General features: G+C 40.7%; 1 protein-coding gene across 1 annotated transcript in view; it reads right to left on the reverse strand.

Annotated features, from left to right (window-relative positions):
* pcdh17 (protocadherin 17) overlaps positions 1-22,974 on the reverse strand; it is a 64,787-nt gene that overhangs the window by 36,857 nt on the left and 4,956 nt on the right. The window lies entirely within an intron of this gene.

Raw genomic sequence — 22,974 nt, forward strand, 5'->3', positions numbered from 1 at the left:
ATTAACAGAAAATAGTTTTCCTGCCGGTTATATGGTTTAATTTATTTTCCACACCTGTGCACACAAAACAAATAATATCCTTGTGAACAGAACTTTTACTTTTTCATTATTACAACAGACTCAAAAAGTTATTTTTTGTCATCCACATGGACCAAAAAACCTTGAAATGTCAACGGTCTGTTGTACATTAGCATTAAATTTGCTTTGATTGGCACGATGAATGGAAATGCACATCCCCATTGCACGGTAAATACGATGGTATTTTGTTTGGTTTGTTATCAAAAAGGGAAAAGAGACATTTCACACCTAAATTACATGCTCCACCTCGCACGAGCCAATAAAAAGCACATTAAGCCACTTCATAGGACCCTGTTTCCTGCCAACTATTCCAGGCTGATCTTAAGGCTCCATCTCTTCCTGCCTGTCTGTACTGCCCAACCCTTTCACTACAATGGGCCCCTTTCCAATTAATGGGTCGATAATAGCCGGCACGAGATGCTTTGTACTGAGCCGGTCAGCGCCCGCAATGAATACAGGATAATCTGAGGGAAGGTGATAAAAAGTGGATCATGTCTGTTATCTTACTGTTATGATTTCTAGTAGTATTATTAAACGCTGTATCAAAGAGTTAATTAATTAGTTTAACATTACAAGTGCAGCTGACTGTTTCATACTGCGTGTTTCCCAAATGTGAAACCTCATGAAAGTGATCTGAATAAAAAGAAAAAAAAAATCTAAGTAAATTGAGTGGAACTAAACTGACCAAAACTGCAGTATCTGTATATTTGGCCTATGATGGTTAAAAATCTGACTCATTTACTGGCCTAAAATATGAGTTTTAGACCTTAAAGGCTCAGAGAAGCACTGAACCCATTTAACGCGAGATGAATTCCGTAGTTCTGGGTCGATCTACTTTGTGCAGATATGATCAGAGGTTAGGTTGTTTGGTAGCGTGGATGAAAATTGCAAAAGCATGTTGTCGATTTGAAGTGAATGATGCGTTGTATCTGCTCCATGTAGCAAGGCCACAGAGGTCAGAAAGATACTGAGTACAGCGAGGCTGAGTAAGTGTAAAAAGCTGCACTCTATTCTGTATTCCCATTCAGGTCCCAAGACTGACCGCTCAGACAGCCGGCCGATTGAGACAAATGGGACGAGCATATTGGAGTGCTATTCTATTCTCAGGGCATGCTGGTGCATTTTGGGGCACTCTTCATTTCTATGGGGCTATATTTGTGCATATCAGCCTGTGTGTGTTTGCGTGTGTATTTGATATCTTAGGTAGGAATGGTGAACGAGGACAAATTGCAGATTCTCTTTCACACATCAATGGATTGCTCTCTTTTATTCACAGGAACAAGAGTACACCCCCTCCCTCCACCTACCCTGTTAGGTATGATACATGCATTTGTCCTTTACTGTCTGCCAGGAAAACACACACGCACACACAAACACACATTATTCTCATTCAGTGTATGCTTGTGAGCACATGCGTTTCTTCACATCAGGCAGTGCGAGTGGCTCCTACTCAACCCCTTCTCTGTAAGCTAAAAGATAAACCCTCTGTTATTATGCGTTGCTATGTATCTGAGTGACATCATTCCTACTGGAAAACTTAGAGCGGATTAGCTAAAGCTATACAGAAAAAAAAAAACATGTAAAACAGAGAAAATTAAAGGAACCGATCATTTTTGTGCAGTGGAAGCTGGAAATACATGAAAACAAAACACACACAAAAAAAAAAAAAACAGAACGTCAGTAACATAGTAGCTCTTTCTGTTCATGCCTCATCACAATTTAGAGGTTATTGTAATGTGCAAAGTGCAAACACAGAGTTACAGGTTTTGTTGTCTTTTGGCTCTATTGCGCCCACCAATAAGAACTAAAATCCAGCGAGAAGTCAAGGAGGCTGGCAAACAGCAATGTCCACAACAAACTTATCTCGTTTCACTAAAATCTGACCAATCCTGTAGGGGAGCAGTGATTCCTGTGAAGCAACAAATGCAACCTTGATTAATAAAGGCTAATTAGTTGATCATTGTGTGCAAGTTTCACCAACATCTTAACTTTACCCAGGAGGTAAAGTGACAGGAACAGGCAGACGGTGGACGCCTCGCCCATAAAAACTGAAAACGAAAGGCATAAAAGCAAAGGGAAAAACATCTTAAGAAAGGGGTGGAGACAATAATTACACTGCAATGATAATCAACTGGCTCAGATGCACAAGGGATCAGATCAACTTAACATCCAAATATCTTCCTAGAGACAATCAACCAATCAATCAATCAATCAATCAATCAGTCGTCAGTTAAGTAAGGCTCTTACTTAACTTCTAAATAACCTAAAAGGGGTCCAGTCCAAACAAGTAAACCAATGACAACTCAACAACCACAGTTAGCCCGTGTGAGTCTAGATACTACTTTAACATTGTTTCAGCAACAAACTGGTGATTTGTGCAAATGGATGTTTAGTGTAAAGAAAGGCCTCTTTTTGCTATGTGATACAAAAAAAAACCCCCACTGGACTGTTACTTTCTGTGACTAATCTCAAAGAGAAGGTCGTCCGATATAACACTGCAAATTTAAAGGTTTTTTGATACATTTTTTTTATTTGTTTTTTAACTACCAAGCACACAGGTAATGGTGAGTGACCTGCAGGCTCTGTGTGTACATAGTCTAATGAACAAGGAACAAGAGAGAATAAAAACAATCATAATACACCAACGATGGCAGAGCCTTTCACCATATCAGACTCAGGTTATTTTACACTAGAGTTCAGGTTTCAGGTTTCTCCACCACAGACAGAAGAAGCAGCGCTCGCAGCATCAGAGAGGGGTGCGTATCTGCAGCATCCCCCTTCCACGAGCACGTTGTGCGAGTGCTACGCATTACAACTCTGCCACAAAGCTTCCACCTTTTTCGACAGCATTCCACGTGCCGCTCTTCCCTCGACACCACAGAGACTGGCAGTGGAGGAGGAAATAGCTTCACTCCTGAATAAGGAAGCAATAATGACAGTCCCTCAGCCAGAGGCACAGAGGGGCTTTGTCTCCAGAGTTTGGTGCTTTAAAGTCATTTACAGCATTATGTCTGAAGAAATGAGGCACTGCATTCAAAAAAAATTTCAGTAAAAAATTACAATTTCAGATGAAACGAGATGCATTTTGTATGCAGATACAGTCATCTACAAAACCGCCCTCATTAATATAGTCAGAACGATTAAATCTTTACTAATAGCACTCCTTCAGTTATACAGAGAAGCTTCTTATAGTTTTACACATTACTACGCAAAATGCCATACCCTCCCTCCCCCTTGGTAATGGGCTGCTCTAATGTATAAACATCATCATAAAATAGTCTTTGAAAGAAGAATTTTTCACATTAAGACAATTTTGGATTTCAAGGTGACATGGCATTCTTTAGGCATATGTGGCGCAGGCACGATACGCAGGCTGAAAATATGCCTTTCGATAGGACTATGAAGGCTTTCTCTAAGGGAAAACATCTTTTTGCAACGTTTTATGGTATGTTGCACACGGACCTATCTGACTCCACTCTTCAACTCTATATCTTTTTTTAAATGTAAGTGCTTTTAGTTTGGCTTTGATTTAGCCCTGTAAAGCCTCAACCATGAAATAATTGCTAGAAAGTTCACATTTTGGGGGGAAACCTGAGATTTTATTGAACCTTCTGACCTAAAAAACGTAACTGTAATAATGTAATTATTAATTAAATTGTATCAAATTAAAAATATGTGCCATTGATTTAGTTCTTTTGTGGGGGGGAAATCACACTTATATGGAGGTCTCAAATCATCTCATGTATGCAGGGACAAAAGAAAAATCCTTTGCAATTATTTTGAAGTCGCTCTACTCAGAATGACAAGCAAAAAGGAAAAAACTCTGTAAATTTCTCCGCTGGTTGCATTTCTACCACACGTCAGCGGCACTCAAACACTTAAATACAACCTCTAGCATAATTCTAAGGTGCCCGGGTGAGCCGTGCTGTTGACAGAAGTTCAAAGCAGTAGTTAAACTGGTGTCTCCCATGTGTGAGCGAGTGCAGCTGTATAAATGACACGAGGCACAGCTAAAATCAAGCATGCGTGCTCAGCAGCCCTCTGTATAAAGCAGAGAAAAGGCTAAAAAAAGGTTTCTTTATGCAGTGCTGTGAATCATCAGGAAGGGGCATTCACACCTGGCCTGTTGTTGTTTATTTTGCCACACCTCTAGTACAGCAACCTTTGAATTCAGCTACTTTAATTTTACAGATATGCTGATTATGTGTACACATGAAAAGAAACCCTGTGGTTGTCTTTTCTTATGAAAACAAAAACACATCGATTATAAGAACATATTGGGAAGCAGGTTTGATATTTTGCTTCCAATGAGCCAAAATTTTAAAGACTTTCTGAAGGTCTTTTCAAAGTTATTTCTTTTGACACTGGCTGCTTTTTCACTAACTTCAGCTCAGTCCTTGTAACTGACCGTTTTGTTTGAGCCACAACACTGACCTATGAATCATTCAAGTACAAAAAAGGGCACCTAAGTGGAGAAAAGAATCAGTGTTTTGTCTACATAAAGCAGACACATTAGCAAAAAAACAGTTTTAAATGTATCTTTAGCCACTTTGTTACCAGTAGAAATGTTGCGAAAAGGCAATTTGTTTAGTTGACTTGATAAAAATCTATTTTAAAAAAAGCCAAAGATAACACAGTGTCACAGACATAAAAGACTATTTCTGCTCCAACAAGGTAATTCTCAAAAAGCTATTAGCTAAAAACCATATGCACATCATAATGTCTCATTATGGTGTGCATTTGAGAAAAGTGGAGCAGTGAAAGACAAAAGAAGAAGTGGTGACCCTGAAAACTACGCACAGCAGATGAATAGTATCTGAAAATCGGAGCCTGACTAGACCTGACTAGGGCTGTGCGATATGACGAAATATATCGGATGACAAAATGAAAATATCTATCGTTTCGTATTATACACTATTGTTTGTTTCATGGTAGGGCTGGGCGATATATCGAGTTTTTTAAAAATATCGATATATTTTCATACGAGATATAAGATGTGACAATATCGTTTATATCGATATAGTCTATGTTACGTTATAATTATACTTGTGGAGCCGCAGGTTTGCCTCTCTTTCGTCCACTTTTGTCTCTACGCAACGTTACTCGGCCTCACCTCTCCTTCACTGAACACAACTCCCCCTCCCCCATAGCTTCACCTGCAGGCAATGACAAGATGAAAGCGGAAAATCTCCGTTAGCGAGTTACCATGTGTGGGGCTGGACGGCGTCAACGTGTTAGCGAGCTAACCGCGCTAACGACATGCAGCCCGGAAGGGCTGCACGGCCTAAAATCCTTTCATTTTCTCAAAAATCGACAGTGCGCAATATGTATGAATTCTGGTTGTGCTTACTGACCGCGAACCGATTTTATGTGGTACACAGCGCTCAGCAATCTGTCAAAAAATGTTTTAATATGACTTTGCTAAGCTACGGAGCTGCACCGCTTGATGTCGGAGGATTACGGCTACCGGGGAGGAGCCTCGCGGAGTGATACGTACTGTGCTTCAACGTAATATTACCGTACTGTGTGTGTATAAGGACCACAAATGGCACCTGTTCAGAGACGTGGTGCAGCTGTGAAATCTGTCTTTGTTATTATGCTCAGCGTCTTCTAGTTTACATTTTGACTGCACAATTGTGAGCTTTTTGTTATGCACAAAAACAACATTGTTTTCTTTTATTTATGGACCATGATTATTTAATAAATGCTGATAATTTATTTTTGAGTAATTTCTTCATGTACATCTACGCTGTATGTAAATAAAAGTGCCCGTGTGACATCTGGGACACAGTGTGACTAAGAACTCTCTTTTTGTTCTTAACTTATGGCTTTAAAAAAAAAAATCGAGATATATATCTTATATCGCCATGCAGCTAAAAAATATCGAGATATGAATTTTGGGTCATATCGCACAGCCCTATTTCATGGTATCGCAATATTTTTTCATCGTTTAGATGGTCACCACGTGGATGCAGGCACAGAGAAAACCAGCATGGACAGTGAAGATGAGGCAGAACCAGGTAGCTCCAAACAGAAGGACCAGTCACAAAAAATCGAGGACCTTATTCCTACATGAGCGGCTACCTCTGCAGCATGGACATGGTTTGGTTTTGAAAAGTCTGACATGGACAGAAAACTGTACTATGCAAATTATGCCACAAACTGATCCCCACCACAAGTTCAAACACGACAAACCTCTTCAACCACCTAAACAAGAATCACGTGAAAGCGTATGGAGAGAGTTTACAGATGAGAAGGAACAAAAATGCACTATTTTGAGATGTATCGTTATCGGGATGAGAAACGTCTTATATTGGGATATGAGATTTTAGTCATATCGCACAGCCCTAGACCTGACTCGGGACCTGAGAAATGCATCTGGCCCTTCAGTTTATCCACCTACTCTTTCAAAAAAGTCTCATCAGAAATTGTCTCATTGGGAGGGGAGTGTCAAGAAGCAACTGATAGAAGGCTGAGGTACACAAATTACACAAGAACTGGTCTGAGAATCAGTGGCAACAAGTCTTATGGAGGCCGAATCCAAATTTAAAGTTTTCAGTTTAAACAATATGCACAGAAGAGATCAACAGTAAGCATCTACGGGTATCTGTAAAACATGGTGGAGACTGGTTTGGGGCTGCATTTCAACCAGTGGTGTTGGACCACTGGATGGCTGGATTGACAAATATGAATGCAAAAAAGTACTACTACTACTAACTATTCCTGAAGACTACTTATAGAAATTACAAGAAAGCATACCTAAGAGAGTTCAGGCTGTGTTGAAGAATAAATGTGGTCACACCAAATATTGACTGTCAAGCTCGTTACAATTGTACAAGCTCTGTTTTTGTCTTATATGCTGTATTAACATCTATGTTTGCGTGTATTTCAATAAATCACAGCAGCTATTTCCCATTTTTCTATCAAATCATAAGGAAATGAAGGTTGACTGAAGAATTTTGAACATTACTATATGTATTTCCTGCATTCACAATGCTGCATCCTTTTGTCCATGCATTATGAAAGAGGGTTCACTTTATTTGATTTGTTTTTTCAGAAATTCTAAAGGAAGAGAAGAAAGCAGAGTACATCTTGTGAAATCAGTGGCAGCACAACAAAAACATATCAGTGGGGCTTATCTCAGAATATATTGATTATTTGTCCCACTTGTAGTGATTTGTCATTTAAAGCATCTTTACCGACAGCCTTCCAATCTCTTGTACTGAACTCCACTTCGGTACCATGAATCTAATAAACTCGGGCTGAATAAACTTGGCCACTGTGTTAAAGGTGCCACTGCCTTGAAATACTGTGTTTTATTAAAACTACTACAGGGCTTTTTGTAAAATTGCTGGTTTATTATGTAGCTGGTGACTCAGACAGCTCTAATCCAACTCAATAGTCTCATCTTGTTAATCATGGTTTGCCGCAATTCATTATTCATAACAAATGCATTTCTTTTTATTCTTATCATTTATAAATTTTTATATTTATTGTTCATATTCATTTAGTGGGAGTGGGGGCTTTTCTTCATTAGATAGGGCTAAGTAGCACTTTAGAGGCTTTTATGTATAGTCGCATAAACAGCGTGACCTCTCCATTGCATATTCATTCCTCGCCAGCAAACACACAATATTCATAATTTGTATGCAACCACTCTGATTGATTGTCTATTATTTTTGGTTGACCATACAGCAGCATTAGAGAAACTATTAGGGGCCCAGCAGAGTGCACGGAGTCGCCCAACTGGCACAAGGGCTTTTTTAAAATTATTATTCTTAGTCTTTATTTAAGAAACGCTGCACTGAAAAGAAATCAGAAAACAGAAAAGAAAGAGATGAATTGTTATTCAAACCACACCATAGTATAAAAGACTAAAATCAACGATAGGTGAGAAGAAAAATAGAAAGACAGCCTGTGTGATTACTGATGATATATCATTCCATTTGAAGAAGAGCCTCAGCAAGTGCATAATATATATAATTTTCTCTTCTGTCTACAAATGACTACTTTGGTAGCATTTCTAAGGTAGGATCTTTATGTGCAACTGGGATTGCTGCATCTGCCTTTAAGAGTAACAGCTATGAAAGAGTCTATCAGTTCTAAGAGCTGCTTTTGTAAAGCACATTCATCTATTTGTAATAATGTTTGTCGTTTAATTTTCCAGACTAAATTACTTGGAGAGCATGAAAAGAACACTCTGGGGGATAAACGCAGCCTGAGTCTAAGAGATGGTCAACAAAGCATTGTTAAAATCTTATTCTTAAGCCTGTCATTATCATCTTGAGAATCAACTCACGCACAATAAGAAAATGCAAACCTCTGGAGAGAGTGCATATCCTTGAACTTGTTTCCCTGGCTTGCACTTACACACAAACTTCACACACACACTCTCACAGGTACAGGAGATCTGACAACCTAGCCTGTTTTATAATGCATGAAAAATCAAACGATGGGGTAAACTACATCCTGCATAAACAAAACGCCACAGACGGCTTGTGTCTTAATACGCAGTGATAGAGAACAATCTGTTTACCGCAAAATTATAATACATATATATAAATATAATTACCAGTTTTTAACTCCTTTGCAAGTAATTGTTTTATTAATTGGCTGATTAAGCCCGTACTGAGCGAATCATCCTTATCTAACTAAAACGAACAACATTTCATAAACAACAATAATGCTGACCAACATCCCCTTGGGGAAAGATTACAATTATCTGCCACACTGGCAACACACAACACATGCTATGGCAAACTGTCAGTGTCTCTTTTTTTTTTCATTCCTTTTCCTAAATGAAAGTAAACAAAATGAATGTGACCCACTTTATGATGCATCTGTGGTATGAAAATGCTCCATTCATAAAGAAGATTGATCTGATCAGACCATCAATGAGGGAAATGCAAATGACTCTTAATAAATATTTAATGTTAATAAAAGCATCCTCTTCCTATACATGTTAGAAATCTTGAAATCCAGACACTGGAGGTTTTGTGTATACAGGTGCATACCTTAAAAGCCAGTAGTGCGATACTAGTAGTACTATAATACCATGTGGGGTAGTTACTCCATTAGGCATTAGCGAATACTGCCAATCAGAGGTATGACAGTTTTGTCATTTTTTTAATCTTTTTTTTTTTTCGTTTACCTATAACATCCCCCAAAAATAGAATCATTCTAGACATATTTTTCAAACATAAGAAACAAAAAAGAAACCCTAAGAATGCAATATTGTAAAATTGCACTGCCTGCTCACCAGCTGCTGTACATTTGTCTTTAGGCAAACCAAATGTGGGATTGCTGAAATGCCATGCAAGTGGGATATTCAAGCAGTAAAATTAATTCCAGTTTCATAAGGGTGGCATTGGCACAATTCACATCCTAACAAGCTGCAAACTAAATTCAAATTGAGTGAATTCCTATGACTGACCGTGGGGTTTTGGAATTGAGTGAGAAGTCTGCCATAATCCTCTTCTACCAGACCGGGGAATTGGTCTCTACATGTGTCAGGGTATCAGTGTATGTGTTCATCTGTGCATGTGTGTGTCATTGTATTATCCATGTTGTGAGGAAATAACACTGTTTACACAGCCACATTATGAGTACCTACAGATCTTTTGGGGACAAAAGCAGGTTAGCATAAACTTAACTTAAATGAATTCATGTTTAAAGGGCAAAACTCAGTTTAAGGCTGTACTTTACAAGTTCTAGGGCACCTAAGTAACAAATTCAATAGCATAGTCCATGAAAACTGCATATATTTAACTCAAGTTGAGAAACTCAGACCTATATAGGTAGATCATTGTATTATAAACTATATAATAAATCCAAGCTGTTACTAGCCAATAGACTGTGTTTGCTTGATATGCCCACATGGACTGAAACTTGGATTTTCCTGCCAGTGTTTTGATATAAACACAAACTCATGACTGAAGGATTTCATATCAGCCTTTACTCCATTTTTGCTATTGTTTTAAATGGCCCTGAAGTATTGGACACCATGAACAGAGGTCAAAGTTCAAGCAATGTGAGCTTTGACCATTGTGAGTCCACAAACTCATGACAGCGCTTACTGCAGGTGTGCTTTGGTCAACACAGCAACAAACTGTTGAGGTGTCGCTTAAGCCATTTAAAATTATTGGTTTCAGAGCTCAGTGGTGTTGCTGGCACACTGTGTCTCAAAGGGCCACAGAAGTTGTGATTAGGCGAGTAGGGTAGGTCTGCCAAAAAAGAATCTAAGTCAGTATAAATGTCCCACCGTGGGAAAATGTGTGTAAATGGAGTAAATGTGTGTGTGTGTGTGTGTGTGTGGATCCAGTGAAGGAATATATTTATTAGCCAGTAAGTGTGCCTTTAGTGATGTCATTCCAAAACCAAACTCACCAATTTTCAACATGTTTATTTAATTGCTTTATCATATCATATCATAAACAGTTAGGAATTAGGCACATCTTGCTCATACTGGGATAAACCCAATTTTTTCTTCTGAACTGCCACGATTCCTCCTGATTTAGTTGCCGTCATTGCCTGATGTGAGCCCATAAGAAGATGGGTGCACAGAGTGATTAAGCTGACACCAAATTCTAAAACGTGCCATCCAAATGAAGAAAACTGCAGAAACTGAGACTCAGCACCGACAATAGTTCATTCATCTGATCAGATAAATAATGTGTCATTTCAAAAGCTCTTTCAAAAGATCAGATACACCATTAGAGGATCTGTTGGGAAATTCTATGCTATGCTACCTAGCAACCCTTCATATCTTTTGTTAAAAGTATGGCAGCTTATTAACACATAACCCCAAAGTTATTAGTGTACTCGATGTGTTAGATAAAATGACTGCTTATTTTTATATATTACTGAGAAAACATATCAGTCATTTCTAAGTATGTTTATATCCTTGTTCTGGTGTTCTAAGGGTAGGCGGGAGGAGGTTTGAGATTAAATTGTTTTCTCATCTCAGTTTTTATAGTCTTTACTGTATTTTGCCGTGGAAAAGATAAAATAATAGGACGTTTTTGGCGAGCCACTATGACCTGTAGCCTCAGTTTTCCCGGCCTTAGCTGACATGAGTGGCACTAAGTGCGGTCTTCTGTATCGAGATGCTCTTCTGCACACCGTGGTTGTATTGAGTGGTTATTTGAGTTAATGCTGCATTTGTATCAGCTCTGTAATATTTTATCGTTTTTTAGACCATCCTCTGTAAAACCTAGAGATGGCTGTGCAGGAAAATCCCAGTAGATCAGCAGTTTGTGAAATACTCAGACCAGCACACCTGTTAATACCAGGCAGGTTCAGAGTCTCTTAAATCACCTTTCTTCCCCATTCTGATGCTCAGTGGCTATAATGTGATTGGCTGATTAGATATTTGCATTAACGAGGAGCTCAACAGGTTCCCCTAATAAAGTGTGCAGTGAACGTATGTGAATGAAGTGGTGACTGAGACGAGTATATATTCATATACTGTTCTGGAGCCAGAATAATGAAGTGCAGTAGCAGTTATGTGCAGAGCAGTATAATGAGGCAGCCTGTTCGGTAGTTGGCACTCAAATACCAAGCCAAAAATAATTATATAGGACCTGCAAATTAAATAAAATTGCCCTAAATTACAGCCTCCTAAAAAAAAAAGAGGCAGACTGGAACATGTTGTGACCATATCTCTATTTTCCAAAAAGTACGCCTTGTTCTAATCTTACTCAAAAATTAAAGGCCTTGTTAAATTTGCAGTCATCTTCTGCAGTATTACTGTATGGATGGAGTTCCTACCAGCACTGCCGTTTAGAGCAGGGCGATATGACAAAAATATTCATCACGATATAGATTTGAAAATTTGCAATAACGATATAACTGACGATAATTGACACTAGACAAAATACTCCACAACTCCACAATTTTATTAGTGCAAAAAAACCCATCAATGTATTTTCACTTAAACAAGCAGCTGTTTTTTTGCATTAAATTTATATAAAAATGTAACACTACAAATGCAAATTCCTTCTTGCTGACAGTTTAACCAAAAGGCATTTCCAGTGGAAATTGGCCGACATATCCTCAGCATACCCAAGTATAATATCCACAAAACTTAAAAAGAGTTTATACACACAATACGGTAATATTATGTTGAAGCACAGTACGTATCACTCCGCGAGGCTCCTGCCTACGATAGCCGTAATGCTCCGTCAATCCATCAAGCGGCGCGGGTTCGTAGCTAAGCAAAGTCGTACTAAAACATTTGACAGATTTTTGAGCGCCGTGTACGACATAAAATCATTTTGAGGTCAGTAAACACAACCAGAATTCATGCATAAGGCACACGGGACTATAAGGGGCACTGTCGATTTTCAGAAAAATCAAATGATTGATTTTAAGTGTGCCGTATTTTCCAAAAAAACACGGTAATAACGACGGCCCGCTGGCATGCTCTACCAAAAATAGTGCTCTGTTGTGTATCTGATGGACGAAAGCTAAACCAGTTTCACACCACTGAAGTTGCAGCATTTTTACAAACCAATTCTGGTTCATCCGTTTCATTCAACGATCCGCTTTCGCCCTTGTCATTCTCCGTCGCCACCGTGCCTTTTTCGCCATGTGCGTATGAAAACAAAGACACTGCGCATGTGTGTTTTACCCATATTCTATCGCGATATTTCATGTTCTTATCGTTGCCCAACATTATACCAGTATTACCGTGAACGGTATGATACGGCCCAGTCTTAGCTGCCATCTCTGCAGCCAGCTCGCAGAAAACTTTTCTGAAGAGGAGGGGCATCACAACACGGCATGTTTGTTCTTCTATCAACACAATCCACATCTGTGGCAGTTTAGCCTCAGGAGTAAATGATAAATGTGGCTTTTGGCATACATATTTATTCCAACACACAAAAACCCTTAACGCAGCAGTTTGCCAGCTTTCTAAAATAGCAGTGTTGTTTTCCCTCAATGCTTGAGACATTTTATGTAGACTAACCAGCTGGTCTGGGAAGCTTACAGCTGGGACCAGTCTTAGTATTATTGATAAAAGAAAATATGTGAACTTGGGGTAAAAGAAAAGTGAATGAGGATTGGGAGATAGAGGACTTTAGCTAAAGCTACATTATTTATACACCTTTGAAACTGAGGGGAAAGCATGAAAAAAAGAAAAGGTGTGTAGTGTATGATGATCTTGATGCACTAGATACTAATCATTCAGTACTTGCTCATCAATAGTTACAAAAGCTCTGCAGTTAACTGAAGTCATGAGTCAGCTTTGACCTTCCTTAACTCATTATTCCAATGCCAAGTCAGCCCGAAAATCTAAAGCAGAGCTAACACACTGTTCATATCTAAGTGTAGGAAGGAGCAGGAATATAGTATTTGAGCACTAAGCACTTTTCAATTTGAAGTAAAAAGTCTGACAGCTTGATAAATATGCTTGTTTGTTTTGGTTCAGAAGACTGACAGCCCCCTAATGTCTGTTCACTAAATATGAACTTTATGGTGACAACAAGACTTGAATGTTCAGCTATCGAATCAACCAATCACGGCAATTCAGTGCATTTAGGCCTGCACTCTGGTCTTGAGCATCAGAATGGGGAAGAAAGGTGATTTAAGCAATTCTGGATATGGCTGGTCTGAGTATCTGAGAAACTGCTGATCTACTGAGACTTTCTCCACACCACCATCTCTTGGCTTTGAAGAAAAAGGTAGTGAAAAGAGAAAATATCCTGTGAGCAACTGTTCTCTGGGTGAAAACGCCTTGTTGATGCCAGAGATCAGAGGAGAATAGCCAGGCTGCTTGGAGGTGATAGGAAGGCAACATTAACTCCAAAATCCACTTGATATAACCAAGATGTGCAGAAAAGCATCTCTGAAAACACAACATGTTAAAACTTGAAGCAAATGAGTCTCGGCAGCAAAAGACCACACCAGCTCACCAGAATTAGACAACAGACGTGTGGATTTGGTGTAAAGAGCATGAAAGCATGGATCTAACCTGCAGCCGTTCAGATTGGTGTTGGTTGTGCAATGTTTGCAGGGATTGTTTTGGTTTTGGTTTTTTTGCTACACTTTGGGTCCCTTAGTACCAAATGAGCATTGTTGGTGGTTTAGTCCATCCCACTATAACCACAGTGGACCAGTCTTCAGATGGATGCTTCAAACAGCATAACACAAAATATCACAAAGCTCAAATCATCTCAAACTGGTTTCCTGAACATGACAATGAGTTCACTGCACTCAAATTGCCTCCATAGTCATCAGATCCCAATCCAATAGAGCGCCTTTGGGATGTGGTGGAACAGGAGATTGATATCATGGATGTGCAGCTGACAAATCTGCAGCACGTCAATATGAACAGAAATCTCTCTGAGGTGTGCTTCTAGCACTTTTTTGAATCTGTGCCATAACGAATTTAAGGCAGGCCTGAAGGCAAAATTGTCCCCAACCCGGTACTACCAAAGTGTGCCTAAAAAGTTTGCTGGTGAGTGTATGATTACTGATAATAACTATTAAAGGGGTGATAACATTGAAAGGGATGCACAGAGCCAGTCCAGCCAAGCACAGTTGTTAAGCTAAGTTAAGCAAACAGTCTGTTTGCTATAGCAAGAAATAGTTAGCAAATAGCAACAGCCAGAGACAAAGGCTATGTAAGTTACCATCTCCATGTGTTTATGTTTAAAGTGACTACATTGAAACTGTAAACTGCCCCAGGATAGCCCCACCCTCACCTGCATGTTTCATACGACAATGACAAAAGCAGTTTCTTTTAGGCATATCACCTACACCTAGTTAAAATACTTGTATATGGCACACAGTCAAAATGAGGCTCAAGCTAATATTTTGGTAATATTGTCAGGAACTGCTGCAATTATTATGCAAAGTTCATTCTAAATGGGGAAGAAAATAATTCTTCTTTAATATCTAATTAAATAATGGGGATTTACACAAGTAACTAGAAATATCTGCAGAGTAGGGCAAACACTCAAGAATACATAAAAGACATTCATAAAATAAACTCACCAAGTCTGTATCCTTCAGCTTTTGGAGTCATTTGTAATAAGCTAGTATTTGACTTCAGCTTATGTTCACATTTTCCAACTAATTATTAAACCCTCTCATCGTGTACTTATCCAACATGTATTCTATTTTTATTTAGGAAAAAAAAGAAAGAAAGAAAAAGCTTTTTTTGTAATTTAGTGCTAAAACAAGCCATCACAAATTGTGGTCTTGTTTGTGGGTTAACAAGACAGAAGCTGAGCGCTTGTGAACAAAATCATTAAAGAGCAAATTATTCCGTTTGAATTGATGGAGGAAGAGCCATTCTGTGGATGAAAGGATTTTAGATATTTCCCCAAAGCACCAAACCAAGGCCAGACGCAGATACATAAATACACACACACAGAAAAAAAGGCACAGAATGCGTGCATATGTCTAATATCAATACATGCACAAGTGCACATACACACACCTGGGTTCTCCCCGTCTGCTGCAGATGGACTATGTTTCACTTCAAGGTGACCTATCTACTGTACATGTATCGGGTCAGCGGGGGTGAGGCAGCTTAGCCAAGGAAGGAATGGAAGACAGAAAGGATACTGTCCGTGCACCTGGGTAAAGGCTGACAGGAAAGGCTTTAGGATAATGCTCCGTTGTCAAAGTTCCGGACGCTGGTTTCTCTCGCTCTCTTTTAAGTGTGTCTATGGTGCATTAAGAATCTGTCAGAGCAGCTTTAGTATTAATCAACGAGCCCACAGAAGAAACAATCGCACATAATCTCGCGCTCTAAACCCCGGTGACCTTCTCTTCAAATGCATAGATGAACTCCCCTTCAAACCACAGTCATTTAAAGACACACGCAGAGGCAAGCGCACACACACACGCACACACACTCTCACAGGCCCTGGCACCAGCGCTGGTAATTTGTTTCCTCCCCACTCTCACCCTCCCTTGCAGACTACCTGATTGGTTTCTCCCACGGCTGCACCCATGTCTCTCCACCTGGGAGTACATCGACTCAGCATGTCAACGTGACCTCAGAAGAGGACGCATTTTTAGACAGTGTGTATGTGCATGTGTGTGTGTGTGTGTGTGTGTGTGTGTGAAGAGAGACATTTTACCCCATCAATCCAGGGAGTAGAGACGAGGGGAGAGGGAGAAGAGAGGAAACAGGAGAAAAGGAGACAAAGTTCCATTCATCATCTCAGCAGCGTTGAGAGTGTATAAAAAGCAAGACGCATTCAGAGTCATCACTGAGCCAACGCTTCCATCGTGGTACTTCATTTATTAGGACAGTGCGCAGATCAATACGCCAGACATATACACCCTGTACTGTTGACAAGATAATCTCATCATTATGAATTTGGCTTGGGTCGTCAGTAACATGAGCAATCGCGACGCTTATCAGAGATGACAAGAGCAGAAAGAAAGGGAACCCTAAAATGGGGAGAGAAAGAAAGCACGGGAAAGCCAGGGAAGAGCGAGCGAGCGCGAGTTCTTCTTTTACTAAACAATGCTCAGAGCGATAGATAATGAAAAACAGTATTTCAGTACCAAACAGAGCAAAAATCAATAAGAAATGGAGCAAACCAGCAATTGATCTGTATGCTAAAGGCCCCAAAAAGATTTCTTTCTAAGACATAAACCCAGAGAGGGGGGCCAATTGAGTACATCTGTGTAGTACAATAGAAAAAGATGAGACCGGCCAAATATCCCATTTTCAATACACCATTAGCACTCTGCATCGCCGTCGCTACCCCGAAGAGCAGGCAGAGGCGACGTCTGACAACAAATCTTGTGTGCCCACCACTTAAAGGGCCTTTTGTTTAGACAATAACATCTGAGAGCGCCGACTCATTCGCCTCTGTTGCCACAAACACATAACAGCCACTGCAAAACACAGCGGCTGTCAATTCCCTTCAGACGCGCGCAGGGCTTTAGACATGGGAGTCAGATTTCAAACTGCGCTACAGATAAGCTGGAACAGAAGAGACAGTGGGATCTCTGGATCGCTCTTATTAGAGCGTCAGACGTTCGCAGAGACATTCACAGCACGTGCACGCAAAAAACAGAGACTGGCAGAGTGAGGAAACAAAAAAACAAAAAAAAAGATGCTCCTCATATTGCAGCAAATTGTAATTTCCTGATTGGGAAGAGTGTAAGGAGAGAGTGTACTCTCCCAATCGGTAGTGATTGCGTAAAGGGAAAGAAGTTGTTTGGAAACAGACTGTTTTTGACACGCAGTTAGGTGAATTTAGAGGACATAAAACGGTACTCATTGTGTATCCCTCCAATCAATTAATCTCATTACTAATGTAGCTGTGGAAGTGCTGAACTGTAAAAGGCAAGGACATGGGGAGAGAGTGAGAGAGAAGGAGAGAGGCGAGCGGGATAAATCACTCCTCTAATACTAATGAGATAGAAGGTGAGAACAGATTCGCATAACTCATTCTTTCGGCTGCGTGTTGTTTCTGCAGCACATGCCTAGGGGGCACGGTGAAGGAAGATGTGGCAGAAATAAAAGCTCTCTCCGGTTGGACCGGCGCCAAGACACAGCGGAGCGAGCGAGTTCTACTTTGTTTGACTTTGAAAGTGTTTGATTTACAGCAAGGAGACCCAGCTGCTGGCAGCTCAAAGAATGCATTGCCACGCCGTGTGCAGCACGCAGCCGTCGGTGTGCTTGTGTATGTTAGCGCGCATTACTGTGTGGTCACTTTTATCTATACCCATCTATTGCTGCGGCTGCGACTCCCCGCTGCCTAAAACGTTAAGTCTAAAGACCCCAGGAGGGATCTAAGAGTCTTCAGGGGGCAGGCGGCCACTACAGGGAAGCCCATTCCAATCTGAGGGAACCAGCAAGACCGGTGCTTCAGAGCACAGCTGGTGGTAGCTCTGAGGGTATGTGTGTGCACGCACACAAACCCCCCACAAACACAGGTAGACACATGGTAGCTGAATGCTAGATTCCTCCACTGTGAAGGTTATGCTTTATGTTGTGTTCTCGTTTGTTTGGGAGCTCTGTTAATGCCTGGTTGGCTCCTTGTGCCTGACTTGTTTGAGCACAATGCCAGCAGCAACAACGTAACTAGGGACATGCACAAATGTTTATTTATCGCAATCATCCGTCTTCCTTTTTTTTCTCCTCCTCCTTTTATGAAATATGACACGTCGGAGGGTATTCTCTATAAAAAAGAACACCTTACAGTAGAATGGTTGTAAAGTGACAGCATCGACGGTGTAGGCGTGCACCTGCCAGTGTCAGCGTGGTCAGGAAAATAAGACACAACGGCAGCCAACATCAGCTCATGGTCTCAGCAGCCTTGTAATTACAGAACAGCAGAGTAATTAATAAGTCGCAAAGGACTCGCCAGCCCGCATATGAAAAGTAAACCAAGCTAATCAACGGCACTTGCTGCTCAATGGAATGACATGATAAGATGAAGCTCTGGTGTCAGGGAATTAGGCAGAAGAGTGCTGCTCATCCACTCCACCTCTATTACACACAAACACGCATAGAGGCACACACAAACACACAATAACTAAGGAGTGGATGTCTACTGACAGGCCACAGTCTTATTATCATGCCCATGTCATCTCCAATAGGCTGCTTCCTACTGAACCAAGCAAATTGGTTTAATGTGTCCGGCCAATTTGGCTATCACAGAGCTCAACTTGTGTTTTCATATCCTGTTTCTTTCTCTACCCTCGCAAAAAAAAAAAAGAGAATACAATTCTTCCATTGCCTTGCACTGTCACCCCGGTGGGTCTGTTAAAAATAATGAAATTACGCAGCGCACAGGCACGGCAGCTCGCTAAAAGGACATCTAAATAACACCAAAACGTGGCACTCTATACATACAGCACGTTGTTTTTGTCTCTTCTATATCCGTTTCAGTTTGATCCACAGTTTGATTTGACTTGAGTTTAAGTTACAGAGAAGGAGTGCGAGTGTGTAGCGGTGAGCATATAGTCAGGGGCCAACATTTCAATTATTCTGCAGGGTTACTTGGATTTTTGAAAACTTGCAATAAATAAAACATTGACTTCTACAGCTGCAGTGAAATCTCAAGCAAATTCACCGGATACTCGTAGCATCTGTATTTGCAATGAACTGTTAATTGCACGAATGGAAGTTTTATGCCTGTGAGCCTGTGTGATGTTTTCTGTGTCTAAAGAAAACATTAACAGTGAGCGAGGAAGACAAAGACAACAGATGTGTGCGTTACTACCACACCGGACTTTTCTAAAGTCTTTCAGGTAACTTTTCTAAAAATCTAAAAGCGTCACAGCCCCACAAGCAGAGGGGAAAACGAAACGCACCCTAAGGACAGGAACGAAGCGAACGAACGCTCAAATTCTGCTTCTGTCAGAGAGTCTGCGTCTTCTGTTTCCATCTTGGCCAGCGTTCTTGCCCACCGTCTTCCGCCCATTTCCACAAATACGTAGCCAGAGACCATCGATGCTTATCGTGACATCTTCCGCTTTCCTCTGATTTGTTAAATGATTTATTAATGAAAGAGGATGCAAACATAGCTGCTGTTCTGTGCATTACAAGAGCTGCTACAGCAACGCTGTTGAAGTGCGCACCTTTGCGAGCACCACAGATGAAAATGCCAATAATGGCAACTAATAAACAACAGCGTTTCTGTGTTTTGGCTTAAGAGAGATGTCCTAATTTACAGCACTTCCCTCAGGCAACGCTCTACTGGTATCTATCATATGAGCTTTGGGGAGATAAAGAAAAAAATAAAAGCGCTTATTAATAATTCAGATTTTTAGTGTGTAGCGTCACATTCAAGCTCAAATAAAATTAATCTTGCCCAGTGACTCAGAGCCTCAACTGGGGGACAAATGCACACAAATTCCAAAAATTGTTGTTTTTTTTTTAACTGTCTCCCATTCCTGAAATGACTGCCTGCGCATCCAGTTGCTATGCTGTCGATCAAGGTTTCAGTGTGTACAGGTTTACCAAACTTGTTCCAACAGAAAGCTCTGGAGGAAAGTAGTTATCTAAAGATGAAGGGAGAGAAATGAAATAAAGAGTGCTTTTCTATTCACTGCCTCAGTGGCCACTGAGGTGTGGGAGCAATTTCAATACAATGCACAGCGGAGGCTTTGATAAGACTTTTCAGCGGAATCCTCAAAAACAGTCTTCACACGTGCATCTGTGTGTTTGGGTGCACGAGCGCGCGCGTTTCTTGGAGGAAGGGCGTTTCAACGTTCGGACAAATACAAGATTGTCACGCTCATAAAAGAGTAGGGGCTCTGTCACGGAGCCTGCCAGCTAAAGGCTTAAATCACACGCCTGGAATACACAATGACGTTAAACCTACACACATCCACACACACTCACACAATCTCCCTAAATTATGCAGAGTAAGACCATTCCTCGAAGCATCAATTTTCAACATCTGCTCCGGCTACATTGCTGGCAGGTATGTGCTCAGTCTAAACAGTGATTTTTTATTTTGTTTGTTTCTTCTTCTTAGTAAGTACGCTTTTCAAATGATCACAGTCACCACACTTGACGTTTGTTTTTATTCCAGGAATATTTAATTCACCGAATAGGATTTTGGATCTTTTTATTGTGTGTGAACTCAATCCCAAAATTCCATAAATTCAGATATTGTCACTCAAAGAAGTGCGGCTGCTCGCCTGGCAAATCCACAAGAAAAAGAAAATGCTATATTTCATGTGTATGAATGTCTGGCATTTCTCATTAGAGCAGCAGGGAGTCTTCTTTGCAAATGACAAGTGACAGTGTCAAGTCAGCAGAGACTGGAGCCCCGTTCCTCCCCGTCACCCCACACAAGGCAGAATGCCGCCACCTAAAGGCAGCTCTTATAGCCTTCCTCACACCCCCTTTTCATTTCTTTTTTTTTGCCTTTGTATTACTTGCACCTTATTAACGCGAACGGTCTCCCACTAAGACGAGAATCTGCTTAATTAGAGTTTTGTGGTGAATCTAATTAGAAACAAAACGAATCAATATGATAAAATATGGGCCGTTTGAACGCCATGACACAAGGTGTCTCTAACTGTTTGGTTACAGTGATGATGTCAGCTGTTCACAAAAGTAAAAGAAATGGAAAAAAAGAGGAAGGTGCATACTAGGTGCACATGGCTGCCTAAAGCATGCTCGTGACAGATTGGACTTAAGTGTGAAGTGATGAAAAGTAATTCCTTCTTCCCGAACACTGAGACAATTTGCTGCAGACTGGTCTTAACCTTGATTCTACGCTAAGTAATTCCCTTCAACGCCTTAAGCAAAATTAGGCATCATTACTTATCATCCATCTTCTTATTCCAGGAATTCTCTCTACAAATGAATCTGGCACTGTGGTGACAATGATAAGGGCAGCAGAGCTCTGCTGATGTATTCGTATTATTCCCTTCTCCCAGCTAGAAACCAACCCTAGCCTTTCTGCCAGCTCACTGCTATAAAACATCATTAGAGGCCGGAGTATGGAGAAAGACTGGAAGTTGAAGACAACTACAGCGGCTCTACTTGGAACAAGTTTGGTAAACCTGTATGTACAGATGAAGACAGCGGCACTGAGGTGCCCTTGTGAAAGTGATTGACCATGCGATATGCTCACCAAGTTTATCCATCTCCTTATTTATTTTTTTCCCATATAGCCTCTCCTTTGTGACAACTGTAGTGACAGATGGGCTGAGAGGCCTTGGGATCGATAGAAGGGGAATTCTGTCTTTGTTTCCTGACATTTTTCCCATAGCCACGCTAGCCGACTCAGGTTACTTACTGTCCACGCGCAGGGAGAAGCGAGGATGGAGTAGGGAGGAGGGAGGAATGAGATACGCTTCTGTAAAGCCTCTGAAGAAACTTAATGCCTCAGGCCATCTCCCTCTACACAGGTTTCTGTTGAATAATACAACAGAGCACCCTGAACGCCTGATGCGTCGAAGGGGACCGTCTGTAAACAAGACACCAAGGAATGTGTTGTTGCCTTTCCTGCTAGTTTCCCCTTTGACAGTCTGAATAAAGAGCGAAAAGGAAGCTCTCAAACTGTATGTGTGTGTGTGTGTCTGTGTGTGAGACAGCCTTGTGTTGTCCAATTCATCATCACTACATTAACAGAGAAACAGCCTGCAGAAAGGCCCAGCAATTATTCTCTCTCTCTGATTAGGAAGCCTTAACGATCTTTTTGCTGACCCTTGCCCTGTGCAGCTGGTTCATAATAGAAGCAGGGATGAGGCTGAGAGTGAGAACAACAGACAGTGGTCTTCCTCCCTGGTGGGAATATGTCACATCTGATCACCGTCACGATCAAGTCCTCATCCACTGAAAGCAGTGGGGAAGCAAAAAATGTAAAAAAGAAAAAAAGAAAAAAGCTAAAAATTAATAAAGTGCAACTGGCAAAAATGTCATGCCCTAACAGTGTCAAGCAGTATAAGACTATGATATAAAATTCAGTGCCAAATCATAGCATATGTTCTCTCAAGGTATATGTTCTCTCATAGCATTGTCAGATGAAAAACCAACAAGCACTTGGAGAGAGTGGGGAAGAAGATGGAGGTTCTTTTAGCAGGAAGAAACTTACAGAACCAGAATCAGGGTGGGCGGCCGCTTTGGCCAGAATAACGGGTAAATATCGTAATAAGGGTAAACTGTGCCACGACTGCCCATTATCCCCAGCATTACATACCAATGTCTTAAGCAGGCTCTAATCCTTGTCTGACACGACAGACTTTTAATGGGCTTAAGGCCAAAGACACAGAGAAGTTATCACATTAGAGGCTTATACACCCAGTACTCCGCTCAAAGACTTATGAAGTAGCTGTGAAAATAGGTACAATCTCCTAATCTCTAGGAATTAAAACCCACTAGAATAAACCTCATATAGCTATAGAATTTCATGTCTCACCAAAAGAAAAGGGAGAAAAGAAAAAAAGAAAAAG

Source organism: Astatotilapia calliptera, chromosome 1 (genome assembly GCF_964374335.1).
Source record: "Astatotilapia calliptera chromosome 1, fAstCal68.1, whole genome shotgun sequence".
Taxonomy (NCBI): Eukaryota; Metazoa; Chordata; class Actinopteri; order Cichliformes; family Cichlidae; genus Astatotilapia; species Astatotilapia calliptera.